Genomic DNA, 24,032 nt, shown 5'->3' on the forward strand with positions numbered 1-24,032 from the left:
AGCTTAGATGATATCCCCCTACTAAGGTGGTGGCTAGTCCTATTTATAGAGGCCCTGGTCCTCTTCCTAAATATTGAGCAGAAAGGGAGCCAACAATGGCGGGCTAATTTGAAGGGGGACAGCTAATACAAGCTATCCTGACAAAAGGTAGTCTGCGCCTGTGAAATGCCCTGGGGTGATGCCGTCTTGGGCTTCACAATAACCTCCGCCTTGCCGTCCGCCTGGTCTTGGTCTTGTTGCACTGAAATGGCAACCTTTGCCAGAGGCCTCGGTACTCCGCGACTACGCTTGCCTCCTTTGCACCAAAGGGGAAACAAGGACGCTGCGTGCGTTGGCGCCCGCCTGGTGTCGATCGTCATCGCTCATGTCACAAGAGCCTCGTGAGGTTCGCCTCGCCTTGATATCTCCGCTCCTCGTGAGCCTGCCTAGCTAGGACACTCGAGAGGAGGTCTTGCATCGTCCGCCTCGCAAGGCTTGGCCCCTCGCAAGGGTCTTGGATGCTTTGTTGGTGAAGATGGGATGTACGGCCTGCTGCTTGGCCACGCCGCGGGCCGCAGGCAGGCAAGTCTGGGGACCCCCGTTCCCAGAACGCCGATAGTTCCATGCTATTATATTATCCATCTAGGATGTTTTATATGCATTTATATGCTGTTTTATATGATTTTTGGGACTAACCTATTAACCTAGAGCCTGGTGCCAATTTCTGTTTTTTCCTTGTTTTTGAGTATCGCAGAAAAGGAAAACTAAATGGAGTCCAATTGAGCTGATAATTAATGGAGATTATTTTTGGACCAGAAGAAGCCCACGGAGTACCGAAGATGGGCCAGAAGAGTCCCGAGGCACCCACAAGGGTGGGGGGCACGCCCTACCCCCTGGGCGTGCCCCTTACCTCGTGGCCGCCTCAGGGATCCCCTGCCTTGTTCCCGACTCCAACACCTCTTATATATACCCAAACTTCCAGAAAGAAACCTAGATCGGGAGTTCCGCCCCCGCAAGCCTCTCTAGCCACCGAAAACCAATCTAGACCCGTTCTGGCACCCTGCCGGAGGGGGGAATCCCTCTCAAGTGGCCATCTTTATCATCCTGGCACTCTCCATGACGAGGAGGGAGTAGTTCACCCTCGGGGCTGGGGGTATGTACCAGTAGCTATGTGTTTGATCTCTCTCTCTCTCTCTCTCTCTAATGTTCTTGATTCGCACGATCTTGATGTATCGCGAGCTTTGCTATTATAGTTGGATCTTATGATGTTTATCCCCCTCTACTCTCTTGTAATGGATTGAGTTTTCCATGTGAAGTTATCTTATCGGATTGAGTCTTTAAGGATTTGAGAACACTTGATGTATGTCTTGCACGTGTTTATCTGTGGTGACAGTGGGATATCATGTGATCCACTTGATGTATGTTTTGGTGATCAACTTGCGGGTTCAGTGACCTTGTGAACTTATGCATAGGGGTTGGCACACATTTTCGTCTTGACTCTCCAGTAGAAACTTTGGGGAACTCTTTGAAGTTCTTTGTGTTGGTTGAATATATGAATCTAAGATTGTGTGATGCATATCATATAATCATACCCCACGGATACTTGAGGTGACATTGGAGTATATAGTTGACATTAGGGTTTTGGTTGATTTGTGTCTTAAGGTGTTATTCTAGTACGAACTCTAGGATAGATTGAACGGAAAGAATAGCTTCGTGTTATTTTACTACGGGCTCTTGAATAGATCGATCAGAAAGGATAACTTTGAGGTGGTTTCGTACCCTACAATAATCTCTTCATTTTTTCTCTGCTATTATTGACTTTGGAGTGACTCTTTGTTGCATATTAAGGGATAGTTATATGATCCAATTATGTTACTATTGTTGAGAGAACTTGCACTAGTGAAAGTATGAACCCTGGGCCTTGTTTCCTTGCATTGCAATACTGTTTTCGCTCACTTTTATCATTAGTTAGCTTGCTGTTTTTATATTTTTAGATTACAAAAACCTATATCTACCATCCATATTGCACTTGTATCACCATCTCTTCGCCGAACTAGTGCACCTATACAATTTACCATTGTATTGGGTATGTTGGGGACACAAGAGACTCTTTGATATTTGGTTGCAGGGTTGTTTGAGAGAGACCATCTTCATCCTACGCCTCCCACAGAATGATAAACCTTAGGTCATCCACTTGAGGGAAATTTGCTACTGTCCTACAAACCTCTGCACTTGGAGGCCCAACAATGTCTACAAGAATAAGGTTGTATAGTAGAGATCACTCGTGCTCCTTCATGGTTATACGACCGACGCTGCATGGAGGGTTACCCAAAAGACATTGGCCCCTCTACGCATCAAGGTCTTCATCTAGCTTGCCTTACAGGATCGGTACTGGACGGCCGACCGCCTCGCCCGGCGAGGTCTGCCCCACAATGACAAATGTGTGATGTGTGACCAGACCACCGAGGACATGCACCACCTGTTCACTGCCTACCCCTTCTCCCGCCAAATTTTCACGAGGTCCTCTCTTAGTGCCGATCGACTGCTACGATCCCAAGTCCGGACACACCATTCACAAAATGGTGGATAGACACCTGCTCTTCATCACCCACGGCTCTAGGGAAGGGACCCAGCTCCATCATTGCTCTCACTGCATGGGCTATCTGGAAGCACCGGAATGGATGCGTGTTTGATCAATTGCAACCCTCCATCACAAGTGTACTTCAATGCATCCGAGAAGACGCTTGCCTATGGGCTAGCGCGGGCGCCAACGGCTTGGCAAACTTGATCCCTGAGAGATGAGCAGCCCCTCCCCTAACTGGTCCGGCCACTCGAGCCTGCGCCGGCTTGTGTATGTGTGGCCAATGTAGGCACACCTTTTTGTATTTTTCACCCCCTCCTATCAATGCAATGATACACAATCTTTGCGTATTCATGAAAAAACAGAGCATGAAGAAAAGAAATTGTTGAAAACTCTGAAGAAGCACAGTGCTGCTATTGGATATACTCTCGATGATCTTAAGGGCATTAGCCCCACTCTATGTCAGCACAAAACTAACTTGGAGAAAGATGCTAAACCAGTTGTTGATCATCAACGACGGTTAAATCCTAAGATGAAAGAAGTGGTAAGAGATGAAATACTAAAGCTTCTGGAGGTAGGTATAATTTATCCTATTGCTGATAGTCAATGGGTAAGTCTTGTTCATTGTGTCCCTAAGAAGAGAGGTATTACTATTGTTCCTAATGATAAGAATGAATTGATTCCTCAAAGAATTGTTACAGGTTATAGAATGGTAATTGATTTCCGCAAATTAAATAAAGCTACTAGGAAAGATTATTACCCTCTACCTTTTATTGATAAAATGCTAGAAAGACTATCCAAACATAATCATTTTTGCTTTCTAGATGGTTATTCTGCTTTCTCTCAAATACATGTGTCAAAAGATGATCAAGAGAAAACCACTTTTACTTGCCCTTTCGGTACCTTTGCTTATAGACGTATGCCTTTTGGTCTATGCAATGCACCTGCTACCTTTCAAAGATGTATGACTGCTATATTCTCTGACTTATTTGAAAAGATTGTTGAGGTTTTCATGGATGATTTCTTCATTTACGAACTTCTTTTGATGATTGCTTAAGCAACCTTGACCGAGTTTCGTAGAGATGTGAAGAAACTAATCTTGTCCTGAATTGGGAAAAGTGTCACTTTATGGTTAATGAAGGTATTGTATTGGGGCATAAAGTTTCTGAAAGATGTATTGAAGTTAATAAAGCTAAAGTAGATGCTATTGAAAAGATGTCGTGTCCTAAAGATATCAAAGGTATAAGAAGTTTCCTTGGTCACGCTGGTTTCTATAGGAGGTTTTTTAAAGACTTCTCTAAAATTTCTACGCCCCTCACTAATCTCTTACAAAAATATGTTCCTTTTGTTTTTGATGATGATTGTGTAGAAGCATTTGAAATACTTAAGAAAACCTTGATTTCTGCACCTATTATTCAGCCACCTGATTGGAATTCACCCTTTGAGATTATGTGTGATGCTAGTGATTATGTTGTTGGTGTTGTTCTAGGACAAAGAGGTGATAAGAAATTAAATGTTATCCAGTATGCTAGTAAAACTCTAGACAGTGCCTAGAGAAATTATTCTACCACTTGAAAGGAATTTTTAGCAGTTGTATTTGCATGTGAAAAGTTCAGACCTTATATTGTTGATTCCAAAGTAACTGTTCACACTGATCATGCTGCTATTAAATATCTTATGGAAAAGAAAGATGCTAAACCTAGACTTATTAGATGGGTTCTCTTGCTGCAAGAATTTGATTTCCATATTATTGGTAGAAAGGGAGCTGAGAAACCCGTTGCAAACAACTTGTCTAGGTTAGAGAATGTTCTTGATGACCCACTCCCTATTGATGAGAGATTTCCTAATGAATAATTTAATGTAATAAATGCATCTCATAATACTCCATGGTATGCTGATTATGCTAATTATATTGTTGCTAAATTTATACCACCTAGTTTCACATACCAGCAAAAGAAAACATTTTTCTATGATTTAAGACATTACTTCTGGGTTGACCCACACCTTTATAAAGAAGGAGTAGATGATGTTATTAGACGTTGTGTACCTGAGCATGAACAGGAACAGATCCTATGCAAGTGCCACTCCAAGTCTTACGGAGGTCACCACGCTAGAGATAGAACTGCACATAAGGTATTGCAATCCGTTTTCTATTGGTGCGCTCTCTTTACGGATGCTCATAAGTTTGTCTTGTCTTGTGATCAATGTCAAAGAATTGGTAATATTGGTAGACGTCAGGAAATGCCTATGAATTATTCACTTGTTATTGAACCATTTGATGTTTGGGGCTTTGATTATATGGGACATTTTCCTTCCTCTAATGGATATACACATATTTTAGTTGTTGTTGATTACGTTACTAAGTGGGTAGAAGCTATTCCAACTAGTAGTGCTGATCATAAGACTTCTATTAAGATGCTTAAAGAAGTTATTTTTTCGACGTTTGGAGTCCCTAGATATTTAATGACTGATGGTGGTTCACATTTTATTCATGGTGCTTTCCGTAGAATGCTTGCTAAATATGGTGTTAACCATACAATCACATCTCCATACCATCCTCAGTCTAGTGGTCAAGTAGAATTAAGCAATACAGAGCTTAACTTAATTTTGTAAAAGACTGTTAATAGATCTAGAAAGAATTGGTCTAAGACACTTGATGATGCGTTGTGGGCTTATATAACTGCTTATAAGAATCCTATGGGTATGTCTCCGTATAAAATGGTTTATGGAAAAGCATGTCACTTACCTCCTGGATTAGAACATAAGGCATATTGTGCTATCAAAGAGCCCAATTATGATTTCAAACTTGCCGGTGAGAAAAGGTTAATTCACATTAGCTCACTTGATGAATGGAGAACCCAAGCCTATGAGAATGCCAAGTTGTTTAAATAAAAAGTTAAAAGATGGCATGGTAAAAGGATACAAAAGCGTGAGTTTAATTAGGTGATCATGTTTTGCTATACAACTCTCGCTAAAGATTTTTTGCAGGAAAGCTTCTCTCTAAATGGGAAGGTCCACACCTTATAGAGGAAGTCTATCGTTCGGGTGCCATAAAAATCAACAATGCCGAAGGCACAAATCCGAAGGTGGTAAACGGTCAAAGAATCAAACATTACATCTCAGATACTCCCATAAATGTTGAGACCAATATAATTAATACCGTAACACCGGAGGAGTACATAAGGGATACTTTCCAGAATGTTTCAGACTCCGAAAAGGAATAGGTATGTGGTATGGTAAGTAAACTGACTCCAAAACGTTTCCAATGTTAATTTTTCTCCGTTTTGGAATATTTAAAAAATAGGAAAATTAAAAGTAGTCTGAAAGAGACACGAGGCCACCACAAGGGTGGAGGGCGCGCCCCCCATCCTTGTGGTGGCCTTTCGGGCTTCGATTTCTTGCATGATACTTCTTATGGTCGGTAAAAATTCATTATATAATCTCCCGAAGGTTTTGACCACCGTACCACGCAATTATATCCTATTTTTATTTCGAGTTGTTTTCTGCTACAGTTTTCAAGGCCAGGCATCATGTCGTCCCCCTCCTCGAACAACACGGGCGACGATGCTTGGCTAATGAATATAGAGATGAAGAGAGAAGGACTAGGGGAGATCAACAAGGGTGATAAGATCAAGAAGGCCATGGAGGATCAACTTCCGGCAGCAGAAGAAGAAGACATCCTTCAACCTTACAACAATCATCTTACCCCTACTGAAATTGAAGCTTTAAAATGATCGAAATAGTTCGGGTGCAAAACAAGTATCTCACTCGTGAAAATATTTTGTTGCAAGAGTACATCACCGCACTCAAAGGCGTTATTCACAAATTGGAGAATATCCTATGCTCGATGTGTGACACAACTTCATCAACAACTCCATCATCACCACCTCCGAAGAAAGAGATCTAAATACATGGGTATGGGCACTCCCCTTGGCACCATCACATCTTTATCTTTATCATTTTTCTTAGTTCGATCCTTTTGGTTATATCTTAATGTAGTAGAATAAAGATTTAAGTATGATCTAGCCTTGAGTTTTTCTTTATGTTCCATCTATGTAATCAAGTCCGTGAGATGTATAATAAAGAGTAGTTTTGAGTTAAGGGCTTTGCTTTCTTACTATGATCTTGAGGGAATTAAATAAAAGAAAGAACAAAAAGAAATAAAAAGATCATATATTGATCTTATGGAGAGTAATGACTTCACATATAAAGAGTATGATGAATAAAGGTTGTTGAGAGTTGACAAACATAGTTTTGGTCATTTTTGCAATTAATAGGAAGTAATAAAGAAAGAGAGGCTTCACATATAAATATACTATCTTGGACATCTTTTGTAATTGTGAGCACTCATTAAAATATGACATGCTAAAAAGTTGATATTCGACAAGGAAGACAACCTAATAGGTTATGTTTTCTTATATCCAAATAGAAGTTATATTGTCATGGATCATCCAACATGTTGAGCTTGCCTTCCCCCCTCATGCTAGCCAAATTATTTGCACCAAGTAGAGATACTACTTGTGCTTCCAAACATCCTTAAACCCAGTTTTATCATAAGAGTCCACCATACCTACCTATGGATTGAGTAAGATCCTTCAAGTAAGTTGTCATCGGTGCAAGCAATAAAAATTTCTCTCTAAATATGTATGATCTACTAGTGTGAAGAAAATAAGCTTTGTACAAACTTGTGATATGGAAGAAATAAAAGAGACGGACTGCATAATCAAGGTCCTTATCACAAGCGGCAATATAAAGTGACATTCTATTGTACTAAGATTTTATACATCTAGCCATAAAAGCGCATGTCAACCTCTGCTTCCCTCTGTGAAGGGCGTGCCTTTTACTTTTATCTTCTACCCTTATATAAGAGTCATGGTGATCATCGCCTCTCCTTTTTATACTTTTTCCTTTTGCAAGCCCTATGTGTTGGAGAGATCCGGATATATATATATCCACTCGGATGTAGGTTTTCATAAAGTATTATGGCTGACATAACCCTTGAGGTAAAAGGTTGGGAGGCGAAACTATAAGCCCCTATCTTTCTCTGTATCCGATCGAAACTTCGTACCCATAAGTACCGCGTGAGTGTTGGCAATTGTGAAAGATTATATGATAGTTGAGTATGTGGACTTGCTGAAAAGCTCTTTAATTGACTCTTTCCGATGTTATGATAAATTGCAATTGCTTCAATGACTGAGATCTTAGTTTGTTAGTCTGCAATGAAGTTTCTGATTCATACTTCGCTTTGTGAATGAATTGTTCTTTAGCATAAGACATTATATGAAAATATATGTTGATGTTCTAAAGATGATCATGAAGCCCTCATGTCCGTATTTTATTTTATCGACACCTCTATCTCTAAACATGTGGACATATTTATCGATATCGGCTTTCGCTTGAGGATAAGCGAGGTCTAAGCTTGGGGGAGTTGATACATCCATTTTGCATCATGCTTTTATAGTGATATTTATTGCATTATGGGTTGTTATTACATGACTATATCACAATACTTATGTCTATTCTCTCTTATTTTATAAGGTTTACATGAAGAGGGAGAATGCCGGCAGCTGGAATTTTGGACTGGAAAAGGAGCAAATATTAGAGACCTATTCTACACAACTCAAAAAGTCCTGAAACTTCACGGAGCTTATTTTTGGAATATATAAAAAATATTGGGTGAAGAAAGTACCAGAGGGGGACCACCAGCTAGCCACAAGGGTGGAGGGTGCGCCCTACCCCTTGGGCCCGCCCCAACCTTGTGGGGCCCCTGGCTAGCCTCCAGGCCCCATCTTTTTCTATATGGTGTGTTTTGACCTGGAAAAAATCAGAAGGAAGCTCTCGGGATGAAGCGTCGCCGTCTCGAGGTGGAACCTGGGAAGAACCAATCTAGGGCTCCGACGGAGCTGTTCTGTCGGGGAAACATCCCTCCGGGAGGGGGAAATCGTTGCCATCATCATCACCATCAATCCTCTCATCGAGAGGGGGTCAATATCCATCAAGATCTTCACCAACACCATCTCCTCTCAAACCCTAGTTCATCTCTTGTATTCGATCTTGGTCCCAAAACCTCAGATTGGTACCTGTGGGTTGCTAGTAGTGTTGATTACTCCTTGTAGTTGATGCTAGTTGGTTTATTCGGTGGAAGATTATATTTTCAGATCCTTAATGATAATTAATACTCCTCTGATTATTATTATGAATATGCTCTGTGAGTAGTTACATTTGTTCCTGAGGACATGGGAGAAGTCTTGTTATAAGTAATCATGTGAATTTGGTATTCGTTCGATATTTTGATGAGCTATATGTTTTCTCTCCTCTAGTGGTGTTATGTGAACGTCGACTACATGACACTTCACCATTATTTTGGCCTAGGGGAAGGCATTGGGAAGTAATAAGTAGATGATGGGTTGCTAGAGCGACAGAAGCTTAAACCCTAGTTTATGAGTTGCTCCGTAAGGGGCTGATTTGGATCCATATGTTTCATGCTATGGTTAAGTTTACCTTAATACTTCTTTCGTAGTTGCGGATGCTTGCGAGGGGGGTTAATCATAAGTGGGAGGATTGTCCAAGGAAGGGCAACACCCAAGCACTGGTCCACCCACATATCAAATTATCAGAGTAACAAACACGAATCACATGAGCATGATGAAAACTAGCTTGACAACAATTCCCATTAGTCCTCGGGGGCGTTTTGATTTATATAAGAGTTTGTCCAGAATTGTCCTTTCCTAAAAAAAGGATTGGGCCACCTTGCTTCACCTTGTTTACTTTTATTACTTGTTACCCATTACGATTTATCTTATCACAAAACTATCTGTTACTGATAATTTCAGTGCTTGCAGAGAATACCTTGCTGAAAACTGATTGTCATTTCCTTATGCTCCTCGTTGGGTTCGACACTCTTAATTATTGAAAGGACTACGATAGATCCCCTATACTTGTGGTTCATCAATACCCTTTCTCTCTGCCACAGCAAGTTCACCTAATATAATCATTATTGCCTTTCACTTGCACGGCCGAACGATTTGAAAATAATAATAGTGCAAGAGTGTTGTGGACTAAGCTAGAATTTGCAAACATTTTATTCAAAAGGAGAAGACAAAGTAATTTGGGCTCTTTGTTAGATCAACAATAATGCATATGAGAGCCACTCAACATTTCATCGTGGTCTTCTCCTTGGTATGACTCAATAATCAGAAAAGAAATTCGGAGAAACACACTAAAATATTTTTTTTAGTTTTTAGTTTTTCTAGAAGAAAACAAATAAAAGAAGGAAAAACAAAAAAGAAGCAGGAAATATATTTGGATTTTTTCAAAGTTTTTCAAACACACAAGAAGAAAATGAGAAAATTAATCTAGCATTTATAATACAATGAAAAAGTGTGGACACCGACAACTGGAATGAAGTTTGTGAACATGAATGTAAAGTCAATGGAAATACATACTCCCCAAAGCTTAGGCTTTTGGCCTAGCTTGGTGGAGACTCTTGGTGCAGCCTCCTCAGCCCGCCGAGCAGCCACAACCTCTGCGTTGTGTGCGCGGGCCTCGCTCTCAAGAACATAATACCTTCCCTTGCTGTGATAATCAAAGAGAGCAGGAGCAGGCAAAAAGGTGTGCAAACATGGAAGCGTTATTAAACAGCGGGTTATAAATATAATCATTGGTCTCGCCCTTAAGGAACTTATGGCTCTTGATGGCCTCAAAGTCTAAGTACTGAGTGGGTAGGATAGGATCATTAGTCCAAGGTGATACGCCCAGCTCCCTTGCTAGACGTGAGGCATAAATCCCACCATAAAAGTATCCATTACCAACATTGTGTTGCAGTCTGCGTGCCACAATCACTCCAAGGTTATAACATTTATTACCGGTGAGAGTAGTGTGTAAAAGGCTCAAGTCAAGAGCACAATGTGTGCTGCAATCCTGCTTGCCTATGATGCATTTGCCATTAAAGAGTGCAAAGTATTGAATCGATGGGAAATGAATGCTCTTTATTATACCTTGTGTCACTCCTCTAGTTTCACTTAGCAAAGGATAGTCAAGAATGTGTCCTACTCAAATCTTGGAGGTTCGTCCAGCGAACCCCAAAATGAAATTTTGCAGTAGTTAGCAAATCTCTCTAAAGGTGTGGTAAATGGATTGTCATATAGTTTAAATGACACTCTAGACTGACGAGGATGAAATTTAAATTCTTTAATAAATGATTCTGTGAGGCTGAGATGTTGGTTCACTTATTTTCCATGTAGGGACCGATCTCGGTGTTGTGAACATATTGCTCAATTTCTTCTTTAATACCTGCCCTCACCATAAAATTGTTGCATGGCCATAGGCAGGATATGGTAGTTGCTTCCCGTATCGAACTTGCGCTTGGTTCAACACCAGACCGACGCACCGAGCCACTACTAGATGATGCCTTTGAAGAACTCCTCCTCGAAGAGCTCCTAAAGAAACTCATCTTATTCCTATGAATAAAATTCTGAAATTTTTAGTCCACAAACCTTTTGTCAACAAAACATCACAAGATTGATAGCAACTACTCATAAGCATGCATGGAGGCTATATTCAGCATTCAAACTACCTAGAAATCCAAGAATTCAATATGCAAGCTCATCTACAGCAGCACCAAGAGTAGATAATTATTCAAAATATAATCCACTAAAGAAAAAAAATTAATTGGACCAATGGATGAGTCACATACCAAGTAGCAATACCCCAAAACAGTTTTGGAAACTGAGCTTTGAGCAAAGAGATCGAAATCCGCGGGTTTGAGAGCAAGAACACGAGAGAGAGAGAGAGAGAGAGAGAGAGAGAGAGAGAGAGAGCAATGATGAATTTTTTTCTCGCGGTAGGTGATGACATGGGATACAAAGAGAAGTGAGAGGGCCCACGTGGGGACCACAACCCACCAGGGTGCGCCTGGGGCTGCTGGCACACCCAGGTGGGTTGTGCCCACCTAGTGCAGCCCCTGTGATGTTATTTGCACTAAATATTCAGAAATATTCAAAAAATCATATTAAATTTTCAGGACATTCTAAGAACTTCTATTTTGGGTATTTTTTATTGCACGGAAAATCCAGAAAACGGGATAAACATGGCATTTTATTTCATTTAACTAAGAAAAACAGAAAATAAAAGGTAAGTACATAAGGTAGTGACTACTAAATTCATCAACTTCAGACCTCTCGAAAATGATCCATTAATAAGGTTGATCAAGTCTTATTAACAACCACCTTCGATTAGCATGAAACCGAAGAACTTCTGTAAAATGCTAAGTTACCGCAACGGGGATATGCATGTCCCCCACAATAAGTATATCATATTTATTTTTGGCAGTAGGTAGAGATAGTTGAAAACTTCCAATAGCGAGTGTCAGAGATTTCTCAATAACATTTATACCATTCACAAGGAATTGTTTCTTCGGAAAGTGCACCGTATGCTCATTACCATTGATATGAAAAGTGATATTGCTTTTATTACAATCAATAACAGCCCCTACAGTATTCGAAAATGGTCTACCAAGGATAATCGACATGTTGTCATCCTCGGGCTTCTCAAGTATAACAAAGTCAGTTAATATGGTAACATTTGCAACAACAACGGGCACATCCTCACAAATACCGATAGGTATAACGGTTGATTTATCAGCCATTTGCAAAGATATTTTAGTAGGTGTGAGTTTACTCAAGTCAAGTCTTTTATATAAGGAGAAAGGCATAACAGTAACACCAGCTCCTAAATCACACAAAGCAGTTTTCACATAGTTTCTTTTGATGGAGCAAGGTATAGTTGGTATTCTCGGATCTCCAAGTTTTTAGGTACTCCATCCTTAAAAGAATAATTAGCAAGCATGGTGGAGATTTCAGCTTTAGGTATTTTCCTTTTATTAGTGATGATGTCTTTCATATATTTTTGCATAAGGGGCCATCTTTAAAATATCAATCAAGCGAGTACGTAAAAAGACTGGCCTAATCATTTGAGCAAAGGTTCAAATTCTTCATCATCTTTCTTGCTAGTTTATTTGGGTGGAAAGGGCATGGGTTTTTGAACCCATGGTTCTTTTTCCCCTTCCATGTTTCCTAGCCACAAAGTCTCTTTTATAGTATATTTTATTTTTAGGCTCTGGGTTATCAAGATCAACAGCTGGTTCTATTTCGACATCATTGTTTGGTTCTTTATCATTGTTTGGTTGAGTGTCTTCATGAACATCATCATTATATTTTTCATTATCACTAGGTGAACATTCATTACCAGATTGAGTTTCGGCATCAGAAAGAGAAACATCATTATTAGCTTCAGGAGGTTTTTCTATCTTAGGTTCACTAGAGGTATGTAAAGTCCAATCATTTTTCTTTCTCTTCTTCTTTTTAGAAGGACTAGCTACATCAGTGTTAATTCTTTTAGAGTCTTGCTCAATTCTTTTTGGGTGTCCCTTGGGATAAAGTGGTTCCTGAGTCATTCTGCCTCCTCTAGTCATTACTCTAACAGCCTGATCATTGATATTATTATTCGTTTCATCAAGCAATTCTCTTTGAGATTTAGCAACTTGTTCTAGTTGAGTTTGAACCATAAAGGCATGTTTTCCTACACCTCTAACATCATTGGTAATTCAGAACAACAAGTCACTCAAGCGAGCAATCATATCAGAGTTGTATTTCAATTGTTTCATAACATTTGCATTGAAATGGTCTTATTTTCTAATATAGTTACCAAACTCATAAAGGCATTGACACTACTAGGGAAAAGCCTAGCAGCAGCGTGGGTATTTTGCCTATTAGTAGCGCGGGATGTCGTGCTACTGATAAGGCGCTACAGCTAACATGTAGCAGTAGCGTGTGTCATCCAATGCTACTGCTATACATGGCTAGCAGTAGCAAGCTTTAGTGCAAAGAGCAGCTGCTAATATATGCAGTGCTTTTTAGCAGGAAGCGCTACTGGTAAGGGACCGCTACTGCTAACTTCATTCCCCTCGCTACTACTAGTTTTATTAGTTTCTGTTTTTTCTACATATTTGTTTTGTATTTGTACAGACTTTATACAATAATCTTTATCATATCATACACATACAAATGTAATCATAGCATATACATAAAAATAGTCTCATCAAATCATGTCATCATCATAATCATCATCCAACACAAAGTGGTCTCTCGTCATCATCTCAAAAATAGCGATACAAGTCTCGATTACTTGCAACTACATTGTCATCGATGATATAGGCGAGAAGAGATATCACAATGAGTGAGAGCACAACCATATAGTACATGAGTTCGTATCCCTCTCTCGCATTAGCGTGAACCTAAACTAACTATTGGCTATCGCTCGGAAACCGGAAATCGGTACACCTGGGCCTGACACTCCGGCCACTCGTCATATACTCCTGGCATAGCACTTCTTCGCCATCGATGATCTATGCACCTGCATCATCACATGAGTCGATGATATGCGACATATATAGTTGAGCAACAGAAAGAGATAGACTTGGCAAAAATAGAAGCAACATATCATAAGCATAAATAACAAAGTTCATCGTACCCAAAATGCCCTAACTAGAGTGATCTTCACTAGTCGAGGAGGACGGTTTAATTACATCACAAATAAAGTTTCGTCGTGCATAACTCAAAGTTTCGTCATACAGAAAGTATGGACTAAATGGACACATTGTCATATATCGACAATCACTCCAACATGTCGTGCCATCCATCCAAGTCAGGGAGATAGTCCCCGAGCTTAGTGAAAGGCTTCAGGTCGAGACGCTGAGCGGCTACGCGTGTTCAGACGTCTTCCCGCAACATTTGTCCTTCTTCGTAGAACATCCCTGTTTTTCGACGACATCCTTCATGATGATTTGGGCAAGTTCGTGCTGGATGTGACAGAACTCAGCTCGAAGTTGATGATCCTCGATATCTCCTAAGTTCTTTGTCCATTGCAGAATACGGGCATCGCCGGATCTAGGTGACATGCAAAGGTTCTAGTGATCCTGTCTGTACTCCAGCATGTGGTGTAGGACATAGAATCCATCATTAAAAGAATCACTCGGTTGCTGGATGCAGCAGAAGTCGGTGTTATGGCTGAAGGTGGGCCTACCATCCCTTTTCTTCTTGTCCTTGACCTCTCCACCCCGTGCACTATAGTAAAACATAGCACTGTCGAGAACAGACTTGATGTGGGTGTAATCCTTTTTGTTAATGTTCTTCGACGAGTCCAAGTAAAGAGCATGGGAGTATCGGGGGTAGAGGATGATGAGGACGGTGCCCCCGCCGCTGCACAAAATAAGTACACCTCAAATTATTAGCCTCCACTGTGCAAATGAATGATTGAAATCGAAGGAAGGATATCCACGTGGATGACTTACCGAGGATGATAAGGCACGAGAATTTCCTCCTTGTCCTTATTGGCGAGCATGAAATTGGCGATGTATCCCCTCGCGTATTCATGGTGCTCTGCGCAGACTCCCAAGAAGCCCTCTAGCGTGAAGTGCGGGTCAACGACACATATATGAGGTATCTTCTCAACCCCGATGAGGTAGTTCATGTGCAAGACATAAAGCCGAACAAACGTAAAATCCAGCTTCTTCAAATGAAACATGTCGAAGATGTAATCGAATCGAAGGAAGAACTTCTCCGCGGGGAATGTGTCAACGTACGACAATTGCCGTGGCACGTTAACCACGTAGACTGGGTATCCTGGATTTTTCGAGGCGATGAGGCCTTTCTCTATCTGCAACACATCATCATGAAGTCTCCTTAGATCGCCGAATCTGGCCCCTAGCACTGCTTTAGGTAGGATTGGTTCACCAGGGATATGCCATTTTTCCGCACTGGGGATATCTATACGGTGTTGAACCCGAGGCTACTGAGACGGCTGGATCATAGAAGCAGCTTTGCCTTTCCCCGATCTCTTCCTAGGCTTCTTTGCTACCGAAAGGTCGTCTATAATACGTTCAGCCTCCGGAGGCGGCAATTCAGGCACAGACTCATGACGCTCAAACCCTGAGTAGGCGCCAGTATTGAGATACTGTTGAGTGTCATCATCGTCCTCATCCTCATCTATGGCGACATCACCAGCGACTAATGGAGCCTCTTCCTCACCCCATCCGCTATCACCCAGCACGATAGCCGACGGTAATTGGGTAGGTGGAGTGTTGAAGTTCATACCTAAATGCGTGCTCGTGGGTGTGCTCCCGGCCACCTACAGACGAAGCAGACTCTTTGGCCACAACATGACCCACCCATTGCACTCACCAAGCCGCTGCGGGGTCTCGTCGTCATCCCCCCTAGTACCGGAGGAGCCAAATTCTCGTGGCTCGGTTTGACACTGGCCACGGAAACCTTGAAGACATCCAGGGGGATCGGTCGGCCGTGGAACAATGGTTCCTTCGGCTGCATTATCGTCGCCTTCCCCACGTCCACCTTCTAGTCGTCGATGTTGTACAATATGGTGGACGGGGTTACGTCGCCCTGCAAAGACATGTCTGTGACGTGAGACGTCCGAAAGGCAACAGAAACGAGAGATTATACATTTATTGAAGAGGTCCGGTGTGGCAGATACCGTGAGGGCGTCGAGCTCAGCCAAATATGAAGCACCGCCGAGCACGTCCGGTGCCGGAGCAGGTGTGGGAGCCGGTGCGGGAGCAAGTGCAGGTGCAGGAGCAGGTGCAGGTGCTGGTGCAATGCTAGTCGAGCTGCTCCCGAAGAAGTCAGCAAGGGGAAAGTCTGCTACATTTTTTCTGGATTTTGCCTGCTCTAATTGAAAATGGCCGGAACCAAGACAGTAGACATATCTGCAACCACCTGTTTTGCGGCAGCTACCGCTATTACGACTGTCTCAGATGATTTCTTCCCAACCGCAATCTCAACCTTCTTGTCGATGTTTTCTTCAGTTAACCTCCGTCTTTCCTTTCTCTCCTCCGTGGTCTAACGGTAGTCCTTCTTCCACGTGGCGCCATCTCCGACACCGTGCTCGCGTCCATATGACGGCCGAATATCCACCGGGAGTCCTTTCAATATGTTCAGCGCCCGGTTGAATGGAGTGTCCCACTTGGTCCTCGCCAACGCCTCAGACGATGAATCACTTTCGGCCGCAATCATGTGCTGCTCTCTCTGCAAAAGGAACAGGGATCGTTTACAAATATGACTAACGTGCAGTCAAATTGATCGAACACTAAAATTACCAGTAGTCTCATGAACTCCATCGTGACCGGGTCCGTCTTGAAAACCTTCTTGACTGAGTCCCAATGTTGCCATGCCCTAAGGATGTCACGCTCCTGCGGGACAGTGAAGTCCGCCAAGGGGTCTGGGATACCTAGACTCTCACGTTCCGTGTCCTCCATGGCCCATATGGACCTCTTCCCGCCATAACCACGACTTCCGAGGTGGTGGCACCCCATGTTCCTCTGTTGAAGCCCCTTCATGTACTTCGACTTTTTATGGCAGCTTCGGCCTCGCAAACCCCCTTGAATATTTCAAAGTGCTTTTCCATGATTGTTGGATTATCCTTTACAATCTCGGAGTAGGGTTCTTTTTTTGACAATCCGATGTTTCACCCTTGTTTTCCAGGAGGCCAACGCGTCGCTAAACTTGGTCATGGCGTGTTTGTTTGTCTTCTTCATTGTCGGGTCCTTATCTGGATCTTTATAATCCTTTTCATTCCGGCTCGGGAACAAGAATATCTGGTGCAGCTTCTTTAGGAGGGAGGGCCTCATATTATCTATCTTCTATAGTTTCTCATTGTTCATGGTGGCGGTTGTCCGTACAATGCAGCCTATTTGATAGCCGTAGCACGATCGTGCTTCCTCAGGCGCTATTGGCTAAAAAATGCCGTCGTCCATCTCCATGACCACCAGTCTAGTAGTCATGAGCTGGTTTGGGCGCCGTGGCCTCTTTGCTTTCGGTTCTAGACCAGCTCCGCTAGTCTCGGCGCCAGTCTCAGTCTCATTGGCGGTCTGCATGTCGGTATCAGTCCCCGATGCGACAAGTGGGCCCAGCAACAACATCCGTTCATCATCGGCAAGGCTCAAAAATTTGTCTGCAACCAGGTAGACATCGTCGCAATCACCAAAACCCTGTCCTTCATCGTTGCTAGCCATGTTTCCTAAGATTAAATCTAGTCAATTAATTCTAGACCTAATAAAATGAATAATGACATAAAAAGGCCTATGTTTTGCAGGAACGTTGACTCCTTCCCGGTGTGGCAAATCCCGGGCATTCGATATGTCCTAGTTTGTAGCACAAGTCATGCCGAAATTCACGAAAAATTTCGGCATGACCTTTGCAAAAAGTGGACAAATCGAGCACCTGAAATTTGCCGGAACGGAAATGAATCAACATTCCGGCCAAACATAGGCCACTCAACTTCATTCCCTGGAAACAACAAAAGGCCACTTGGGCACAATCAAACCACTTCAATGAAAAGATATAACATGACCACTTCAATGAAAAGATATAATCAACGATAAAAGTGTCACACCCACAATGCACCTATATCTCCCACGTGCCGGGGCACGACTTAGAGGCATAACCGCATGGTAGGCATGTCGCAAGAGGGGTAATCTTTACACATCCCATGTACTAAAAAGAAAGGGGGTAAAAAGTTGGCTTACAATCGGCACTTCACACAATTACAATTTAAACATACAACATCCAGAATACAATCAAGGTCAGGCTACGGAACCAAAATAAAAGAAGACAACCCCAATGCTAGATCCCCGGTCGCCCCAACTGGGCTCGACTACTGATCAATAGGAAACGAAACAAAACTATGATAAAGGTCTTCATCACGCTGCCACTTGAGCTGGGTTGCGTCACCTGCATTGGTATCATCGGCACCTGCAACTGTTTGGAAGTATCTGTGAGCCACGAGGACTCCGCAATCTCACACCTGCTATATCAAGACTATTTAAGGTTATCGGTAGGAAAGGGTAGTGAGGTGGACCTGCAGCAAGCACTAGCATATATGGTGGCTAACATACGCAAAAGAGAGCGAGAAGAGAAGCAGCACAAACGGTCGTGAACCAGAAGTGATCCAGAATCTACTTACGCACAACCATAACACAAGAACCGTGTTCACTTCCCGGACTCCGCCAAGAAGAGACCATCACGGCTACACACGCGGTTGATGCATTTTAATTAAGTTAAGTGTTAAGTTCTCTACAACGGATATTAACAAATTCCCATCTCCCATAACTGCGGGCATGGATTTCCAAAGTTCAAACCCTGCAGGGGTTTCTCAACTTAGCCCATCACAAGCTCTCACGGTCAACGAAGGATATTCCTTCTCCCAGGAAGACCCGATCAGACTCGGAATCCCGGTTACAAGACATTTCGACAATGGTAAAACAAGACTAGCAAAGCCACCCGATGTGCCGACAATCCCGATAGGAGTCGCACGTATCTCGTTCTTAGGGAAACACCGGATGAGACTAGCTACAAGTAAAACCAAACCTCAAGTTTCCCCAAGGTGGCCCCGCAGGCAGCTCGGTTCAGACCAACACTTAGACAAGCACTGGCCCGGGGGGTTTAAAATAAAGATGACCCTCGGGTTGGCCGACCCGAGGGAAGGGTAGGTGGTGGTGAGGCAAATGGTAAAACCAAGGTTGGGCCTTGCTGGAGGAGTTTTATTCAAAGCGAACTGTCAAGGGGTCCCCATAACACCCAACCGTGTAAGGAACGCAAAATCAAGGAACATAACACCGGTATGAAGAAAACTAGGGCGGCAAGAGTGGAACAAAACACCAGGCATAAGGCCGAGCCTTCCACCCTTTACCAAGTATATAGATGCATTAAATTAAATATGAGATATTGTGATATCCCAACATATCCATGTTCCAACATGAAACAAACTTCAGCTTCACCGGCAACTAGCAACGCTATAAGAGGGGCTGAGCAAAGCGGTAACATAGCCAAACAACGGTTTGCTAGGAAAGGAGGGTTAGAGGCTTGACATGGCAATATGGGAGGCATGATATAACAAGTGGTAGGTATCGTAGCATAGCAATAGATCGAGCAACTAGCAAGCAAAGATAGAAGTGATTTCGAGGGTATGGTCATCTTGCCCGAGATCCTGCAAGGAAGAAGAACGAGTCCACGAAGAAGACAAACGGACGTAGTCGAACGGATCCTCACAACTCCGGAACGGAACCGAAGCTAACGAGGGAGGCAACCCGAGAAGAAGCAAACAACATAGTAACAACCATCACATAACATGGCATGATGCGCACACAATTATGATGCATGTCCAGTTTAAAGAGGCATGGCATGGCAAAGTGGACAAGCAAAAGTACAAGTTAATTGGAGCTCAATATGCAACGAGTTGCATATTGACGGAACACCACATGAATTATTTAGTTCTCTCTCGTTTAGGTACCCAACAATATTAAATGTTGTTAAACATGGCAAGAGGTTGAGCATAAGAAAACCACCTATCTAGGCAAGTTTTGAGGCTGGAACAACAAGCAACAAGTCCGGAAAATCCTCATATGCATATTTTTGGATTAGGTACTGTTCTGCCCTAAACCATATTTTAGATTGTTAAACATGCAAGAAGAGTGCACCATGTTAAACTAGGCATTGTTCTACCACATTTACATATAAAGTTTATATAAAACCGAGCTACGGTTATTAAGTTATGAATTAAAACATTTTAGCATGGCATAGGAGCAAATATATAAGCAAACAACATTTTTAACATTTCAAACATGGATGAAAGTGGCATATTATGAAACTAGACGAAATTCTAAGCATTTTACATATAGAGATCATTTTAATATGATGCATGGTTGGTGAGTTATATTATGCATGAACTAGGATGACTTTTCTGTAAAACTGCACTCTCTGGAATAAAGTCTAAAATCGTAAAACTGGAAAAAAAACATGGTGGGCTGAAACCGGAGCAGGTCGGGCCAATCAGAGAAAGAAATAAAGAGAAAAAAGGAGGCGCTGGGCCTCACCATGGGCTTTGGCCCAAGGCGGTGGAGAGGAAGCCCGGTTGGCCGGGAGAGGGGAGGTGCTTGGGCTGGCCTTGCTGCGTGTCCTGGCGCATAGCGCTTGAGCGGGGGCGCGGCCAACGGGCGCTCGTCGTCTCAATACGAACAGGAGGAGGTCGAGGCAACGGCCGCGGGGAGGTGGAGTTCGCTGGCGCTGGTGGACTTGGGGGACGCAGACGGGCGCGAGACAGGGCCTGCTGGATCCAGCGAGGAGGTCGGGGATGGGGCGAGGCGAGGCTAGAGCTGTTGTCGTTCGACCCGGCGCTCGACGGAAGGAAGTAGACGGCATTTGGCGCACGGCGAGGCTGACGGAGGCCGGCCGGACGTGGCCGTTCCGAGGTCAGGCGGCGGAGCTTGCCTCCTGCAGGAGCAAGGCAGTGGCAATGCTGCTCCTGCGGCTTGGATGACTGCACATCAAAATGGGAGAGAGAGAGTGTGAGGGAGAAGAGCACGGGCAACAGGGAAAAGAATGAAAGAAGGAACGGGAGAGGAGGCGCGAGGTTGACTCCGGTGCTGCTGGTGGTGGCCGGCGGAGATGTCTCGGTGGTCGGCCTGCGCAAGGGAGACGAGGTGAGGAGAAGGCGCTCGGCTGCAGTCTCGATCCCATCTGGATTGAGCGCTAGGAGACAGCACGTTGTGGGGTTGGCTCGGGGCTCGGGCAGGATTGGTGGGGATCGACGGATGGAAGGATCGGTGGTGGCCGGTTGGTTCGGTGAAGAAAACGAGGGAGATGGAGGGGAGATCCCGAGGGAAAACTCGGTGGAGTGGCGGCGCGGAATAGGAAAGATGGGCCATCTCCCTAGGATTTAGGGTTTGACTATATATATATATAGGTAGGGATTAGGGTAGGGCTATCTCGTCCCTACGGTTATAATCGGACGGCCAAGAAAAGAATATGTTAGGAAGTCCAATTAACAAAACGGAGATGTTTTGTAGATGTTTGTGGATGATCTGGACCCAACGGTGACGACTGCCCGTGTCGGGTCAGGGACAGCTTTCGGACGCGGGCGAGGGGTTGATGGACTAAGCAAAGAGGGGTTAGGCGAACAAGGTCAAATGTGTGGTTGGCCTGAGAAGAGAGAGGAGGAATGCAACCCGGCAATTGTTTCCGGAGATCGAAAACGTCCGACGTTTGACCGACTATATTGTCGCTATAGTTATCCGTTGGAGCGTCAAACGGACACCGAATGCGATGAAACTTGGCAGGCGGCCGACCGGCAACAAAACAACACTGCACGCCAACTTTCAACCCATACTGAGAACATTTTCCGGCCACTTATAAAATAATATTTCGGACGTGCCGCGGGCGCGTGCAAGTGTGTCTGAGCTCAGAACAGATAACAGAAGGAACTGAGAGACCCGGACGGATGCAAGTTTTGAAAACATGATGATGCAATGCACATGATGACAAGGAAAGAAGCAACACGCAAGCGAAATACATGGCAACGACGACGAATAACTGGAAGACACCGGGCTCATCGGTCTCGGGGCGTCACAAAAAGTCTAGGAAGGGATCATCTTTAAAATAAAACTTGCCTAAATTCTTTTCCTAGAAAAATAGTGGTCTTTTCAAAAATCAAAAACGGCCTAGCTATTCCTCTCTCTCTCTCTCTCACACCTTATTTTCTCTAACCCTTCTGACCTAATGCTCTAAAATAATTTTTTCCTCTAACCTAGCGAACCTAGTTAACCTAGCTTGTTAACCTGACGAACCTAATTAACCTAGCTATTTAACCTAGCTAGTTAGTTAACCTAGCCTATTAACCTAGTTTACCTAGATAATTAACCTTATTAAACTAGTTAACCTAGCTAGTTCTCTGTCAAAGCCCTAAATATTTTTTTTCCTAACCTAGATAATTAACCTAATTAAACTAGTTAACCTAACTAGTTCTCTGTCAAAGCCCTAACTAAATTTTTTCACTAGGCTAGATAATTAACCTAATTAAACTAGTTAACCTAGCTAGTTAGTATGTCCAATTTTTGTGCTATGCATGAGAGAGAGAGAGAGAGGAGCGGTGCTTACGGAGGATTGTCCGGTGGTAGCGAGGGAAGCAGTGGTGGCGAGGGAGGCAGGGGCGTCTCCAGTGACGGCGAGGGAGGTAGTTGTGGCAAGGAAGGCAGGGGCGTCGAGGGCGGCTCCGGTGGCGTTGGGGCAGCTCTGGTAGCGTCGATGGCGCGAGGCTCTGGTGGCTCCGGGAGCGTCGTCAGCGGCAGGAGACGACGGCGAAGTGGGGCGACGGTGAATTGGGGACACCACGGCGAAGTGGGGTGACGGATTTGGGGGAGAAGTGGTGGCCGGGGGGAGGGAAAACCGTTGCTTAAGTGAAACATAGCGGTAACGTGTTACCGAAAACGTGCTACTTCTAAGTTAGCTATAGCGCATTTCACATAACGCTCTACTTCTAAGCCTTTCTCCTTTTTTCCTTTCTCATTTATTTTTCTTTATATTTTATTTTTTTTTCCTTTCTCCTTTTTCTATTTCTTTCATTTACATTTACTTTTCTATTTGTTTTTCAATTTATCTTCCTTTCGTTAGCAGTAGCGCCTATCTACATAAACGCGCTGCTACAATAAAATTAGCAGTAGCGCAGTTTCTATAAGAAGGCTACTAATATGTGTAGCCTATCGTCTTAGTAGTGAGATCTTTAGTAGTAGCGCGTTTAAAGTTAGATGCGTACTACTTCGTTTGTATCTGTAGTGCGTTTATCCAGCACACGCTACTGCTATTTAGCACTAGCGCCCTTTTTTAACAAGCGCTACTGCTAAAGTTATGTGTATAAGGTTTTCCCTAGTAGTGTGACTAGGATGCATATTATAAGGATTGTACTTTTCATTAAATTTCATTAAAGAATTTACCTCTACCACCTTTGGTGGTTGTAACGCCCCGGATGTAACTCGCCATATTTGTACTCCAACTCTTGCCATTTTCGGCTTTAAGTTATGAGATTCCCTTCATGGTTGGGTTCTTGTCTTCGCTTTGCATTTTCTTCATGTCATGCATTTCATATCATGTCATCATGTGCATCTCATTCGCATACGTGTTCGTCTCATGCATCCGAGCATTTTCCCTGTTGTCCGTTTTGCTATCCGACACTCCCAGGTCCTCCGGCACCCCCTTTTGTCTCTTTTCGTGAGCGGGTGTTAAACGTTCTCAGAATGGACCGAGATTTGCCAAGAGGTCTTGGTACACCACCGGTAGACTGCCTGTCAAATTTCGTGTCATTTGGAGTCTGTTTGATACTCCAACGGTTAACCGGGGAACCGTAAAGGCCTCGTGTGTGTTGCAGCCCAACACCCCTCCAAAATGGCCCAATAACCCTTCCATACCCCTTCCATGTCCTCCGTCGTCGGATCACGATCGTGTGGCCGAAAACCGCACTCCATTTGGACACTCCTACCTCCTCCTACCTATATATATGTGCACCCTCCTCAAATTCGCGGTCAAACACTAGCATTTTTTCCCTCTCCGCCGCCGGGCACATCTCCTACCACCAC

Source organism: Triticum dicoccoides, chromosome 7A (genome assembly GCF_002162155.2).
Source record: "Triticum dicoccoides isolate Atlit2015 ecotype Zavitan chromosome 7A, WEW_v2.0, whole genome shotgun sequence".
Classification (NCBI taxonomy): Eukaryota; Viridiplantae; Streptophyta; class Magnoliopsida; order Poales; family Poaceae; genus Triticum; species Triticum dicoccoides.